At 39.9% G+C, this 16,337-nt stretch overlaps 1 protein-coding gene across 2 annotated transcripts in view; it reads left to right on the top strand.

The window, feature by feature from the left end:
* bckdhb (branched chain keto acid dehydrogenase E1 subunit beta) overlaps positions 1-16,337 on the top strand; it is a 78,741-nt gene that overhangs the window by 60,654 nt on the left and 1,750 nt on the right. Inside the window, exon 11 of one of the 2 annotated variants that reach the window (XM_061949652.2) lies at positions 14,579-16,337. This exon is cut by the window's right edge and continues 1,750 nt beyond it. The gene's annotated coding sequence lies outside the window, so the exon portion shown is untranslated. Of the gene's footprint in view, positions 1-210; positions 462-14,578 lie in introns of those variants that run through there. The other variant, XM_061949644.2, reaches the window with a different exon arrangement.

Here is a 16,337-nt window from a genome sequence, read left to right as displayed (position 1 = left end):
TTTGGTTATCCCCCTTTTGTTTTAATTGTGAGTTATAGTTACTGAAGAGTTGGCCTGAGGACCACAGAACCGTTAATAATATTCTCAGTCAAATCCAACAGACGTCAGCGCTTGTCCTCGCTGTTCACTATTTATCTCCAGCATGACTTATCCGCCTCATCGGCCATTGTCGCCAAGTGATTCACTTTCTCAATCTTTCTGCCGTTCTAGTGCCAACTCCTGAAGGCCCCAAACTCTGTGCTCTCCCTTTTTCCTCCTCAAGTATCCATTCAGTAGAGGGCGGCCAGAAATAAACACTTTGTTGACCATCCAGTAGGGAAGAAGCGTCCAGATGAATCCCAGTTCCCTGTGTGCCCTCAGACTTAGCAAGTAAAACTGTTACATACATCATTTGATTATATGATCCTTTGTACAATATATACTCTTGTTTTATTGAATTAATAAAATAGGGTTCTATCATTTGTTGACTCCATAGACTTGTTACTACCTTCATCCTGTTTACTCACACACATACTGTCATCTTGTTTTAAATGGAATAAAACAATTTAATGAAAACATACAAGTATTCCAGCTGTTTTTCTTTGTTTTCTGTGTGTACACTTTTACTCTGGCAGGCTTTACAGTGACAGAGTTCTCCACAGTGTCAGAGAAATTTAGAACATGCTGACATGTGCCCTCAAGTTTGTTTTGCCACACTCGGGGAAAAAAACAGGATAATTATATAAAATATAAGATTTGTTTAACAGCCTGACGATTTGTTGAATAAATTACAAACTTATCACTCAAACTCAGTCATTCGTTTTGTCATCATCACTGCTTTTAACCCTTTGATTTTTGGGTTTTATATTCACGGCATAAAGACTACTCTAAGGGTCAATACTCGGTCCACTTTTATTTAGACTTGTTACGAATGACTTGGGTTAGTAAATGTGCCACACAATACAAAGGTCCTGGGTTCGATCCCCGGGTTCGGGGTCTTTCTGTGTGTGCATGTTCTCCCCGTGACTGAGTGGGTTCCCTCCGGGTACTACGGCTTCCTCCCACCGCCCACCTGGGGATAGGTTGATTGGCAGTACTAAATTGGCCGTAGTGTGTGAATGTGAGTGTGAATGTTTATCTATTTGTGTTGGCCCTGCGATGAGGTAGCGACTTGTCCAGGGTGGACCCCGCCTTCCGCCCGAATGCAGCTGAGATAGGCTCCAGTACCCCCCGCGACCCCGAAAGGGACAAGCGGTAGAAAATGGATGGATGGATGAATGACTTGCCTTTTGGTTGCCTCAACTTTATGCTGTTTATGATGAGGATATATACAAGAGAAACTTAAAAAAAAAATTATATTGTGCAAAGATCCACACAAGGTGAAACTAATAGATGACAGAGGCTCATAACATGCAACTTAAGATATTTCAAAAGTTTTTTTCTCCTATTTTTTTTGTACAGCACTTTGTTTGCCACTTGTTTGTGTATGACACGTGCTATATGAATTACGGTAAGTTAGATTTTATTTGATTATTTTTGTTTTGTTTGTTTCAACTGTATTCACCAATCAAGTCACCTAGCTGCAGGGGTCCTAACAAGATGCCTGTAGGTTTAGGATGTAAATCAATGGCTGCAAAATAACCTTACACTTAACTTGCAAACAGTTGTCTGTGTGCGCTTTACAACCAGGAAACAGAGTGTACCCTGGCCATTTTTTTAATCATTTTGCAAAAATGGAAATAAAGGAGGTTACTGAATTTTAAATATCTGGGGGGGCTGGAGCCTATTCTAGTTGCCAGTGGCCGTGCCAGCAACCTGAGGGTTCCTGGTTCAATCCCCACCTTCTACCAACTTCGTTGTGTCCTTGAGCAAGACACTTTACCCTTGCTCCTGATGGGTCGTGGTTAGCGTCTTGCATGGCAGCTCCTGCCATCAGTGTGTGAATGTGTGTGTGAATGGGTTCATGTGGAAATAGTATCAAAGCACTTTGAGTACCTTGAAGGTAGAAAAGCGCTATGCAAGTATAACCCATTTACCATTTACATATTTCCTATTGTTCAATGACTCAGGCTTAGGCCTCGCCCTCAGCAACCAGTCCAGACATCTGCGTACAAACAGGCCCAGAAAATAATGGACAAAAAGCCCAACCGCTTAATATTTTTGGAACTATGTTGAACTGTAGCGTCTCTAGTCAGAAAAAATTACATTTTATGTAATGCAGGTTATCAGCAGCTTCCATGGTATTGCCAGTTTGTACTATTGTTAGCATCAATGTGAGTAAAGATTCCATTAGAGTCATTGTTGGAGCATGCTGAGCAATCCTGAATAGCCCATTTATAGTTCATCTTAACGGCAGTTATTTTCAACTTGTGGAAGCAAAAGATGCTCATCACTAAGCATCGACAATCGTTCTTTTCCATTACATGTCATAGTTTTTCATACTGGTAAAACAACATGGATAAAAAACGAAAACTTTTTTTCTCTCTCTTCGAAGCACTTTTAAGTAATGTTGATTCACCAAGTCTGACCATTACTACTTTGCCATGTGTGGCAGTTGCAGAGCAGCTGGTGTTAATAACATAATAACAGTGTTAAAAAAGCAGTGACGACACTGTTAAATGCCCAACTCTAGGCTGACATTAACTGCCACTAAAAAACAAACTCTCTCAGGAATGTGTTCAGTTCATACTTTTCCAAAAGTTATTGGTTGTATTTTTGCCTCTAATAAGGAGCGTTTTTTTTTTGGCTTGTGTCTTTCGAGTTCTGCGTTTCATATTCCTTATTTATATTCCTTTATATTTGAAAAAAACCCAACAATTATATTTGCTAACTATTAATTTAGATTTTTTAATCCAGCAGATTAAACATTAGGAAACATAACAGTAAGTGCATTGTCAATACAGTTAGTGAGTGCCCCATATACTCCCCAAGGCATCATTTATTACTGTATATGAATGAAATAAGGAATTCGCAATCTACAATTCCAATTTCAGTCCCTTTTATATGGGGTAGTATGGCTCGGTTGGTGGAGTGGCCATGCAATCAACCTGAGGGTTGCAGGTTCGATCCTCGCTTCCTCCATCCTAGTCACTGCCGTTGTGTCCTTGGGCAAGACACTTTACCCACCTGCTCCCAGTGCCACCCACACTGGTTTAAATGTAACTTAGATATTGGGTTTCACTATGTAAAAGCGCTTTGAGTCACTAGAGAAAAGCGCTATATAAATATAATTCACTTCACATATACATTGCGCTTCAAATATTACAGTTTCGGCACATCTCAGGATTTTTTTTCAATTTTTTAAAGGATATAAAAAAAAATGTGGGTTCAAAATTAAGCATATTCAAGCATAAAAATGCTTACATGAACTAAAAACGCAGATACTACAGTTGTATTGGCCACTAGAGGAGAACAAACCTGTATTGTGGCCATAGTTTGACTCAACCTCATGTACTATTACTACATTTGATTAAATGAGTTTAAAGGTGACTAACTAATGGGTGTTATTTCATGTCTAGACAGCTCTCATAATGTTGAAAATTATATTTGGATGTCCGTAAACAGTTTAGGGTCCAGCAATGAAATGTTTCTACTTCGCGGAAACCAATTTATCGCGGTCATGTCCGGAACCAATTGGCAGCTATAAACAAGGGATGACTGTGTATTAAATGTTTATTTATCTGGCTTTATTTATATGATCCGCAGTAAACAGATTAAGAAAAAATTATAACACACCAACAAAAAGAGTCATCTCAATTAAACAAAAAAGTCCAATCAGATTGTTTGTCTGTCTTGTACATTTCCGACTATTTACAGTGAACCAACCAAACCAAACATTACATAGTTAAAGTTAAAAAGTTAAAGCACCAATGATTGTCACACACACACACAAGGTGTGGTGAAATTTGTCCTCTGCATTTGACCCATCCCCTTGTTCACCCCCTGGTTTTCTCTTTCGCTACCTCCCTCCGGTTTGTGTGCTCACGACTGCTGTGTGTGTAACCTTCCTCTCAAATTTTGACCAATCAAGTTGGTCTTTACCAGATTCGGAGCCAGCGTGTTTACTTCATTCTCTATAAAGAGCCGGCTCGTTTTCGAGATACTCAACACTAGATTCAGAACATAACCTCAGTTTTAATTTCCGCACTTGTTCTCCCTATTCCTCACTTATTAAAGCGTTGCGTGCGGGATTTGGTAACCTCTATCGTACCGAATGTTCCGGAACAAAAAAATTAGTGCAGAAAATACAAGTGTTCGTCAAAAGATTGACACCTAAACCCAAAACACTTATTTTTGGGGAGTTTTCCTCCATTATAGAAATCAAATATTGGCACAACAATATTATTATGTGTTCCTAATTTGTGCAAACTTGTGTTAAATTACAAATACAAGGTGTCTGATGATGATGTGGCCACTTTAGCCAAATGTCTGAGTGATTATTTTCTTCTCTAAACACGTCTTGTTGAGGCTAGTCCTTCTTTTGGATTAAGTGCTGCAAAATGTTTAATTTCTTGAGCTCGGGTGATCCATGCAGTCTCACTTGACATTGTTTTAAAGCACAGGTGTCAAACGCTTGAAAATAAATTTGCTTCATTAAACTACCGTATTGTTTCTTATGTATTCGTTTTTTATAACTATTATTTTGACAGAAAAAATATATGTACTGCATGCAATTGCATATTTTATAAACTTTTTTATTTTCTTTGTATGCAAATTATTCCAAACATTTTTTCTTGTTAAAATAATACTTAAATATCAGTATCCAATATTGCAACAAATATATCATTGTACATTCCAAACATTTTTTGTTAAAATAAAAATAACAACTTAAATATCTGCGTGACTTATGATTTCAAAGCAAGTTGTCCATCAAAATGAACAAAATAAAATAGGTTTTACAGTAAAAAAACAAACAAACTGGTAGCTCAGTTGCCAGAATTTTAATGTGGAAAAATGCAGTTTTTCCCATTGACACAAGTCTTAAAAATATATCAATTTTTTTTATTTTTTTTTACAGTGTACGGAAAAAAAATATTCAAATTAAATGCATTAATAATAGCGTGAGGCAAATCCTTTTAAATATATATTCATACTCTAATCAATGTTACAAGCGGCCTTCTGAGGGCAGCCAAAACTGTGATGTGGCAATCAATGAAAACAAGTTTTGTGCAACTTCAGTGGCATATTTTCAATTTCCGAGTCCTGTAATATTCATGATAGGAGCACCAGGGCTCCACCCACAGTTGGTGTTTGGAGGTGTAAAATATGAATGTTAAATGGACTCTGATATTGAACAAGACACACCATGTTCTTTATTTAAAACAAATGCAGTCATGAGGCCTTGCTTACCCTAAGACAGGGGTCGGCAACCTTTACCAGTCAAAGAGCCATTTTGACCAGTTTCACAAATTAAAGAAAACAATGGGAGCCACAGAAATCTTTTGAAATTTAAAATGAAATAACACTGCATACACCTTTTTTTTTTTTGCTTTGTGCTATGTATAAACCAAGGGTCTCAGACACGCGGCCCACACCTTAATATGAAAATTGAATGTCAGTTCGGACCGCGGGGTTTATATGCCGCTTGACAGCGTCATGCTTGTCAACCCTCCCAATTTTTCCGGCAGATTACGGATTTCAGGGCAACTATTCTCTCAAACGTGCCGTGATGGTATAGCATCTAGCGCTCACTACAACCAGCGTGCCGGCCCAGCCACACGTTGTATGGGGTTTCTGCTTGCTCACGTAAGTGACAGCAAGGCATACTTGTTCAACAGCCACGCAGGTTACACTGACGGTGGCCTTATAAAACAACTTTAACACTCTTACTAATAATGCGCCACACTGTGAACCCACACCAAACAAGAATGACAAACACATTTCGAGAGAACATCTGCACCGTAACACAACATAAACACAACAGAACAAATACCCAGAATCCCATGCAGCTCTAACTTTTCCGGGCTACAGTATACACCCCCGCTACCAAACCCCGCCCACTTCAACCGACGCACAGGGGCGGGGTCGATGTGTGAGGGAGCAGGGTTGGGGTGGGGGCGGGGTTTGGTGGTAGCAGGGGTGTATAATGTAGCCCGGAAGAGTCAGGGCTGCATGGGATTCTGGGTATTTGTTCTGTTGTGTTTATGTTGTGTTAAGGTGCAGATGTTCTCCCGAAATGTGTTTGTCATTCTTGTTTGGTTTTGGTTCAAAGTGTGGCGCATTATTAGTAAGAGTGTTAAAGTTGTTTTATAAGGCCACCGTCAGTGTAACCTGTGTGGCTGTTGAACAAGTATGCCTTGCTGTCACTTACGTGTGCAAGCAGCAAATGCATATAGCAAAAGGCTGAGCTGGCACTATGTTGATACAGATTGTAGAAGGTGCTAAATGCTGTACCATCATGGCACGCCCTTATTATTATTATAAGGGTGAATATCGAAGAATATTAATCCCGGGATTTTACTGTGAGAGGCACTGTAATTCGTAAGTTTCCCGGGAAAATTGGGGGAGTCGGCAAGTTTGCAGCTGAGCCGCATCAGAGTGATCAAAGAGCCGCATGCGGCTCCGGAGCCGCGGGTTGCCGACCCCTGCCCTAAGAAGTACTGTAATACATGCTGGAATTTTTTTCATTGGACAGAAACCTTGAGGCATCTCCTAAGACCTCAGCACATTTAAGGTACTGCTTTTTTTGAAATCCATAGCTTGCCGTGGACTCTTTCAAGTCACATTCAAGAATTGGAACATATACCCCAAAGGCCTGACGCCATGTTACTGTCCTGCACATTTTCTGGTTCCCTTTTATACGATTGTTCTAATTGCATATCCCCACTGGGCTACAGTATTGCTGCCTTATGGTTTAGTTCAAGCGCCAATGAACCATTTACGATGACAAGCAGGGGGCCAAACCGCCTTGAAGTGTTCACTTTTATTTAACGTCCGAAGAAAACAAACAAAAAAAAACTCAACCTTTGAGTGGGGCCAAGGAGAAAGAGGAGTGACTTCAAAGTGGGACTAATAAATTCAAAGGTGATGTTTTCCCCAATGGCGTGGAGTAGGGCAAAGGCTGATGGCGTAAAGTTAAGGTTGAAAGGGAACACAGCAATCTGATCAAATTATCACTCTTTTGGAAACTTGGCTATTGTTTTGTGATATTTGGAAAAGTTTTCAGCTTCAATGACTGGGGATTGATTTAGTGCTTCCATCATGTCGTAAACAAGCTGCAAAAGCCAGTACAACTTAAATGTGAGTGTTACGATTTGCTCAAGTTACAGGTAAACCCAAAATCATTGAAACTCTGACTAAGAAAAAAAAATGCCTTAATTGAGAGAGTGTTTTCTGGCCAAAAGATTGTAAAAAGTTATGTAAAAGATACTTGTGTGACATATTTACCACTTTCATGAGTAATATTCTTATTCTTATGGCAGTTGTGAGGTAATACTGCACAATCTTCTGACCAGTTCCACTACATCATCCTGGTAACTTGCACTTTCATTTAGCGCAGTGATTGATAAAAGAACAGCCGATGCAAATCCAGTAAGTATGAGAGAAAAATTCCAGTTGTCACTCAGTGTGCAAGAAGAGGAGAGAGTTGTGGCAGGGCAACTAGTGGTTAGTCCGCCGTGACAACACAGGCTGGGATAGTGCATTACTTAGGCCCCGTTTACACTTATCCAGGGTAAATCCCACCTAACCTTATGTGTGTCCACACACAACAATGCCACCGTGTAAGACCCCCTCCGTCCGCCGGCGCAACGCAACCTAGTACGCATGCGTGGAAAATGCACACGTTGTAGTCACCTCCAGTGTTGCTTTGTGTGCAAGTTCTTAAATGTAACTTATCTGAACAATATCCAGTGTTGTGGTATTTCCATTAACTGGAATTCAGTGTGCTGTGGGGCCTTATTGTAGTGAATCACACCTGAGCCATCAAAAATTAATCAAATCTGTTAGACACATAAACAATGTGATAAAGAACATTTGACATCAATCAAACTAGGGATCTAGATACCTGGTCAGGACACTCCTCACTTGTTTGCCTTCATCTTCATTGGTGACTTTATATACTCTGGACCTAGACGTTGAGTCTGCGACATACATGGCGGATAATAACTGATACAGTCTGCTTTGCCCGTCCAAAAGCATTCGCCGTTTTCCGTAGTCTTCCCTCGACGACCAGGTAATACAAAGCACACGCTACCTTTTTTTTTATCACATCCACGGGAGCTCGTATTCTCGTTGACTCTCCTTCGACAAATGGACAAAGTTTTTCGCTAAGTAGAATCACAGCTGACTTGGACATTGGAAAGTTCTCTTGCCGTCTGAGAAGTGTTGTATCCCAAATAGCTGCAATCGCTTTCTCGTAAGGTATTCATGTGTGATTTCCACAAGCGTCTGTACAGACGGAAGGAGAAATACGGGCATGTCTGGATGGCTCACCTTCATATTTCCAGTGGTTAGATCCGAGTTATGAAACCGCTTTATTATGAAAGTGGCTGTGGCGCGTTCTTTCTGACGTCACTTCTTGTGTGGGGCGCGGTCTTTCTGGCGTCGCTTCCTCTCTGAACTCAGTTTGTAAACGATCAATGAGTCCATACAAAGCTAAGAGCCGGAGATTCAAGAAATACACGGCGCACTTACCTGTGTAAAAAATTGTCCAAGGAGGGGAACCTTAAACGATGGTTTAGTGTGGCTGAAACGGGGCTTAGGCCAAATAATTATTCGTTTAAAGGGGAACATTATCACAATTTCAGAAGGGTTAAAACCATTAAAAATCAGTTCCCAGTGGCTTATTTTATTTTTCGAAGTGTTTTTCAAAATTTTACCCATCACGCAATATCCCTAAAAAAAGCTTCAAAGTGCCTGATTTTAACCATCGTTATATACACCCGTCCATTTTCCTGTGACGTCACACAGTGATGCCAATACAAACAAACATGGCGGATAGAACAGCAAGCTATAGCGACATTAGCTCGGATTCAGACTCGGATTTCAGCGGCTTAACACTGTCTGATAAGATAATTACGAACAACTATGAACTAGGTTTACAGCATATGAAATACATTTGGCAACAACATGCACTTTGAGAGTGCAGACAGCCCATTTCAGGCGCGCTAAGAACATATATTTTTCCACGATTTCAGCACTCAGATTAACCATACCTAAATAGACACAATATACTGCATTACACAAGACTACACGAATGTACTCGAATGATTGAAAAAAATAAATGTTTTTAAGCTAAATTATTGGTAAACACAGTTTATGTATAATCATTTACGTAAAACCGCGAGTAATGAATAAAGTTTTCATCAATTAATATATTCTGTAGACATACCCTCATCCGCTCTTTTCCTGAAAGCTGATCTGTCCAGTTTTGGAGTTGATGTCAGCAGGCCAGGGAAGCTAGGGTCGATATTCTTCTCTTGATCATCTTCGGTGGCATAAGGGACGGTGTGAGCCAAGACATCCAGGGGGTTTAGCTCGCTCGTCTGCGGGAACCAAGGTCCGTTGTCCCTGAATAGCTCACACACTCCGGCAGATTCAATGGGGGTCTGGCGGCAGATTTCTTTGACTTTATCGTTGGAAATGCATCTGCTTTGAGTGTCGCAGGATATCCACACATTCTTGCCATCTCTGTCGTAGCATAGCTTTCGTCGGTAAAGTGTGCCACTTTCGCATCTTTGGGCCACTGGTGCAACTTGAATCCGTCCCTGTTCGTGTTGTTACACCCTCCGACAACACACCGACGAGAGTGAGAAAATGGCGGATTGCTTCCCGATGTGACGTCACGTTGTGACGTCATCGCTCCGAGAGCGAATAATAGAAAGGCGTTTAATTCGCCAAAATTCACCCATTTAGAGTTCGGAAATCGGTAAAAAAAATATATGGTCTTTTTTCTGCAACATCAAGGTATATATTGACGCTTACATAGGTCTGGTGATAATGTTCCCCTTTAAATAAGGCTTAGTGTAGACATAGCCTTAGAAGGGGAAAACTTGTAGTTTGGATTTGAAATCAGGGACGTGACGATCGATCGGACAATTTTCATGAAAAAGTATGTGATCGCCGATAAGGATTAATGCCTTTTAACGCTGATCTTCTCTGACTCACACTGTATTTATTTTTAGTCCATTGGCTGACAAGCGGCTACCAGCTAATTGGGTCTCCATACGCAGTGTGGAGCCGCTCCCCGAGGCTATAAATAATCACCTCCATTGGTAATCGCTTTGTAAAGTTTAATAAATGTAAATGGAACCACGTTACAGCAGACAGTAAGCAGTTATTAACAGGAAATGAACAAGTTGATTAATAAGAGTTAGAATTGAGTTGAGTTGAGTTTGAGTTTATTTCGAACATGCAAGCATACAACATGATACATCACAATTTCCAGTTTCTCTTTTCAACATGTTCGAAAAGGAGTAGGAGGAAGCAGAGCTTATTTAATCCTACCCCTTTTCTTTTACATAACAGTTGCCAAAACTTTAGTTACTTCCTGTTCTCAATTTATTCACAATATACTCCATAAGCAATCACAATAAAAATAAATAATAATTGGTGAAGTAAGTTATATTTTTATATTTGTCCAGAACATGTTTTGCTTTATTCATTATCGACGTGTTTCTTGCTACTTTATGTTCTATATTTTTTACGTGAGATTTCCAGTTCAATTTATCATCAATCATTATACCTAGAAATTTGGTTTCATTTACTCTTTCAATTTATATTCCGTCTATTTGTATTTGTGTTTGACTTTCTCTTCTACTGTTACCAAATAGCATTATTTTAGTCTTACTGAGATTCAACGATAGTCTGTTTTTGTCAAACCATCTTTTTAATTTGTTCATTTCTTCTGTTATTATTTGTAGTATCTTCTGTGTGTTCTCTCCTGAACAAAACACTGTTGTATCATCCGCAAATAATACTAACTTTAAATCCTTTGTAACTTTACAAATGTCATTTATGTAGAGATTGAATAATTTAGGTCCTAGTATTGATCCCTAAGGTACACCACAGGATATATTTAGCGTTGTAGACGTGTGTTCGCCGAGCTTCACGTATTGTTTCCTGTTCGTTAGATAACTTCTTATCCAGTTTAAGACTAACCCTCTGAGAAGATAATATAAGAACAACTGTTGTGTGTCAGCATTGTCACAGTCAGTACACTACATGTAAGAGGAGGGCAAGTCAATCTAAACATTGATGGTGTTTATACTCAGGGTAGTATCAGTACATGATCGATACTACAGTAAATAAAAAGTATTTGTTTTCTCAAAATATTTTTTGATTGTTTTTGTTAATGTTTACAAACTCGGGGAATAATTCCCTGGACACAGGAGGACTTTGAGGGTAAAAAGCCAAATGATTTAAATGAGTATTGGATAGGAGTTATGATTTTGTTTAGTTATTTTCTACTATTGATTTTGTTATGATCAAACAACTGTAATAAAAGAGAAGAATAAACTACCTCACTTAAACTAACTTAACTACTAACACTTACAATTCCTTCATTTTCTCAAAAATCGACATTGCGTCTTATAACTTGGTGCGCCTAATGTATGTATTAATTCTGGTTGTGCCTACCGACCTTGAACCAATTTTATGTGGTACATGACGCCAGTTCAATAAATGACACTAGCAAGTCCCGGTAAGCAAGCAACAGCAAAAAATGTATGTTTAATTGAGAATATTGAACATTACACACAGCGCTCAAAAATCTGTCAAAATGTTTTAGTGCAACTTTGGTAAGCTACGAAGCCGCACTGCTTGATAGAACATGGAACATTACGGCGACCGTAGTCAGACGTACTGTGCTTCAACATACGGGTGTTATCATGTTGTGTGTACAAGGATCCCAAAATAACACCTATTAAGAGACATATCTGTTGTTTTGTTTCATCCATCCATCCATTTTCTACCGCTTATTCCCTTTGGGGTCGCGGGGGGCGCTGGAGCCTATCTCAGCTACAATCGGGCGGAAGGCGGTGTACACCCTGGACAAGTCGCCACCTCATCGCAGGGCCAACGTGCTGCCCTGTTTTGTTTCACAATGTTATGCAAAACCAACTTTTCTTACCTATTGGTACCTGCTGATGTGTATTTGGGAGATGAATAAGTCCCGAAGATTTGCGCCCGTCTGCCATTGTAGTCCGCGTCGTAGTCGATAAGCTCCTTCTTTTTCTCTATTCTCTTGTTGTGGGGCATTCGTCCTATGCTGGTGCCTTTTGTAATATAAAGTAGCATACAGTTCTAACTTATATTTGTCAGTAAACTCGCTATGGAAGCGCCGTAAACTACAACAAAGATGACAGGGAGAAAACGCTGTCGAAGTGGAGGCATGTAAAGAAGACCACCCACCAAACGGCGCACCATAAGAGACGGTCAGATAGATTTGTCGGCCATCCATTCAAAGCTTTGCTCCATTTACACAGTCAAGTTACGCCCACCTCACTCTCTCGGCTTCTGTCTGCTCCAACGTCTCACTCTCTGTTCGTGCTCACTTCTATAAGCCGCAGTTCATCCTCTGTATATTCAGGTTCAAAAATATAAGGTTGTGAATCCTCAATTTTCACTGCCAAATCAACACATCACACTATAGAAATAAGTTTGTTTACTGCCACTTCCACTTGACAGTTGTCTGTTTGGTCCAGCTGGAAGTTTTTTCAAGTCGAGTTTGGGTAAGCACACCTTTTATGTCGGCAAAGCTTTGCTCCAAGTTCCACATTTACACAGTCAAGTTACGCCCACCTCACTCTCTTGGCTTCTGTCTGCTCCAACGTCTCACTCTCTGTTTGTGCTCGCTTCTATAAGCAGCTGTTCATCCTCTGTATATTCAGGTTCAAAAAGATAAGGTTGTCGATCCTCATTTGTCCAAAAATTGTTGTCTTTGTTGTCTGTTACCAAGTCTGCCATTATAAGGACACACTCGCATTTGTTTCAAGAAGTATGAACACACATTTGTTGTTGAAAGTCGGAAGTGCGCTGTTATGGAAACTAAAAATAAAAGCGCTGAGGAAAGAAGTTCCGATTATGCATAAAATGACCAAAATAAAGTAAATCTTGTACCTATTACATATTGTTTGTTATTACATTATATATATACTTGCAGTGTGTGTATATAAAATGGTGAGGGTTTTTAAGGCTACAACAGGGATAGCCACATCTTGCAAGTATGTTTTATCATCTTTAGGATCCTAAAAAAAAAAGATGTGTGTTCTTGCCTGTCATAATAATTGTGAACGAAAGGAAAAATTCCAAAAAAGTTCAGATCCCCTTCAAAGGAGACCTATTATGGTTTTCATCCACATTTAAAACACTTCCTTGTGGTCCTGATAATCCGTATTGGATATTCTTTGGTGTAAAAGTTGCGTAAATTATGCTCCACAGTCACTTTTATAACCCGTTTTTTTTAGTATGTCTCCAAGATGTTTGTTTGAGTAGGAGTTCCCAGATTGCAAATAAAACCATGCCCTACCCTCTCCAAAAGTACATAATTTATGTTTTGAACATGTTTAAATATATACTGTATCTTGAAGTCATCACCCATGTTTTTTATCAGACACGGTCGAAAATAAACTTCATGAACATGAACTGCTCGCTTCTATAAGCAGCAGTTCATCCTCTGTATATTCAGGTTCAAAAAGATAAGGTTGTGAATCCTCAATTTTCACAACAAAATCAACACAAATCACACTACAGAAATAAGTGGCCAAAAAAACAACATGATTTTTGCCTTTTTTTTTGTTGTAATTTCCAAATGAAACCAATTCGCTAAATACAATTTGGCTTTTGACCACTGGATATGAATATTTTTTTGTCAAGTGGAAGTGGCAGTAAACACATACTTTTGTAGTGAATATCATTGCACTGAACTGTTATATCACCAGGACTTTTCTGACAGCCAAATCCCCATTTAAACTCTTAGGTAAAGACCTTGTGAATATCACCCATGGGATTTGCTCACAGCTGGAATGTGACACATATTTGCCTGTGAGCCCACTATTGTTTCTTGTAATTGTCATAATAGTTGAGATGGACTTTCTCTTTGCTTCCATCATAGCAGCAATGTCAGGGTTAGGAAGGCACATACAGTCGTGGTGAAAAGTTTACATACACTTGTAAAGAACATCATATCATGGCTGTCTTGAGTTTCCAATCATTTCTACAACTCTTATTTTTTTTGTGATAGAGTGATTGGAGCACATACTTGTTGGTCACAAAAATATTCATGAAGTTTGGTTCTTTTATGAATTTGTTATGGTGCTACTGAAGATGTGACTAAATCTGCTGGGTCAAAAGTATACATACAGCAATGTTAATATTTGGTTACATGTCCCTTGGAAAGTTTCACTGCAATAAGGCGCCTTTGGTAGCCATCCACAAGCTTCTGGCAAACTTCTGGTTGAATTTTTGACCACTCCTCTTGACAAAATTGGTCCAGTTCAACTAAATTTGTTAGTTTTCTGACATGGACTTGTTTCTTTAGCATTGTCCACATGTTCTCAATGGGGTTTAAGTCCATTCTTGGGAAGGCCATTCTAAAACCTTAATTCTTGTTGTGTTTTTATTTCCCTGCCTTCTCTTGTGTGGTGATGTGTTTCCGCAGCTCATTAGTCTCCAGCGAGGGGCGGACACTAAGGCACACCTGCAACCTATTTCCACCGAGGACTATTTAAGCTCACCTCCCACAGCTGGCTCTTGTCGGTTAATTTATCCTGCACCTTCCACGTGCACGTGCCTGCTTCGCCTCGTCAGTCCTGGTATGTTGTTTTTCCTTAGTCCTGTAATTCCTAACGTTGTTGTGTTTGTTTCCTAGCCTCCTTGAGGCAACAAGGACTTTACCCTGTGTTTTAGTGTGCCCTGGCTTCTCCCCCTGCCGACCACTGAGGAACCTGTTTTCATTTAAGTATTCATGGTGTGCATTTCTGCCCCATCGCTTTTTGTTACACTTTTTGGACTCATTAAATGTATTCCCTTTTTGTTATTCAAACTTGCCTCTTGTCTCTGCATCCCGGGGTCACCCCCTTGACCAGTTCCTAACAATTCTAGCTTGATTTAGCCTTTTTTTTTTTACCGCTTTTGACGTGTGTTTCGGGTCATTGTCCTGTTGGAACACCCAATTGCGCCCAAGACCCAACCTGATGATTTTAGGTTGTCCTGAAGAATTTGGAGGTAATCCTCCTTTTTCATTGTCTCATTTACTCTCTGTACAGCACCAGTTCCATTGGCAGAAAAACAGGCCCACAGCATAATACTACCGCAACCATAATTTAGCCACCCTTGGTGTGTGTGTGACAATCATTGGCACTTTAACTTTAACTTAACTTAACCATGATTGACGGTAGGTATGGTGTTCCTGGTATTAAAGGCCTCACCTTTTTGCTGGGTATTGTGGCCAAACAGCTCAGTTTTTGTTTCATCTGATCACAGAACTTTCCTCCAGAAGGTCTTATCTTTGTCCATGTGATGTCAGATGAAACAAAAATTGAGCTGTTTGGCCACAATACCCAGCAATATGTTTGGAGGAGAAACATATATTGGTAAAGGGGGGAAAAAAATGGTTATTTATTCATTTTTTCTGATAGGTACGCTCAGGACACTCGCATCCCAGAGTCTGGTCAAGATATAAACTTATCTGTCATTTTGGTCAGGGTGAAAGCGGGGCCTTTGACCACAGTGCTGATGCGGCCCCTCCTTTTGGGCGGAGTGGCAAAGATGACCTCCGCTTAGAAGGAAGGCCATAATAGCATCTGTGCGCTGACAGTGTGTCATTACACACTATATTTACATAAAGCGCTCAAATGGTAGGGTCCCCTTATGAAGCCGTGGGGGGGCCAAGATGCTCCGGTGCGTACAAGATGAGGTTACTGGAGATTTACGTACCGCAGCCTGTCATGTGGCCTCTTGTACACTTAAATGGTCGCTGGGTCATGTTTTACAGCATCATTACAAATTCACGGCATTGCTAGGATCGTGACTTTCAGACATCCAGTGGATATTTTGATAGTTGATTATAAAAAGGATCCTGCCCGGGACAGACTGTCCTGTGGTTCAAGTTGCAAATGGCGGTGGCGGTGAAGTAAATGTCAGAAAGAAAAACCTTGTTGGATGACATCGCAGTTCATTTGAGGTCAACATCAGGGAGATTTGTTTGTTCTCTCTTTTCACCCCTTTTTTTTTGTATTTTTGATTTAATTAGGAACTCGTCCTTTGAAACAAGTTTTTTCCAGATGAGAAAATGTTTTCAAATAGCCGGCGCAGCTTTTGAGCTGTCATCCTCTCATCGTTTTTGTCAGATTAAAGAGAAGCTGCAATAATTAGGATAGAATGGATGAGGATTTGATTGCCATTGTTGCACAGCAATC

Source organism: Nerophis lumbriciformis, linkage group LG04, assembly GCF_033978685.3.
Source record: "Nerophis lumbriciformis linkage group LG04, RoL_Nlum_v2.1, whole genome shotgun sequence".
NCBI classification, from domain to species: domain Eukaryota; kingdom Metazoa; phylum Chordata; class Actinopteri; order Syngnathiformes; family Syngnathidae; genus Nerophis; species Nerophis lumbriciformis.
This window is presented reverse-complemented; position numbering and strand designations above follow the sequence as displayed.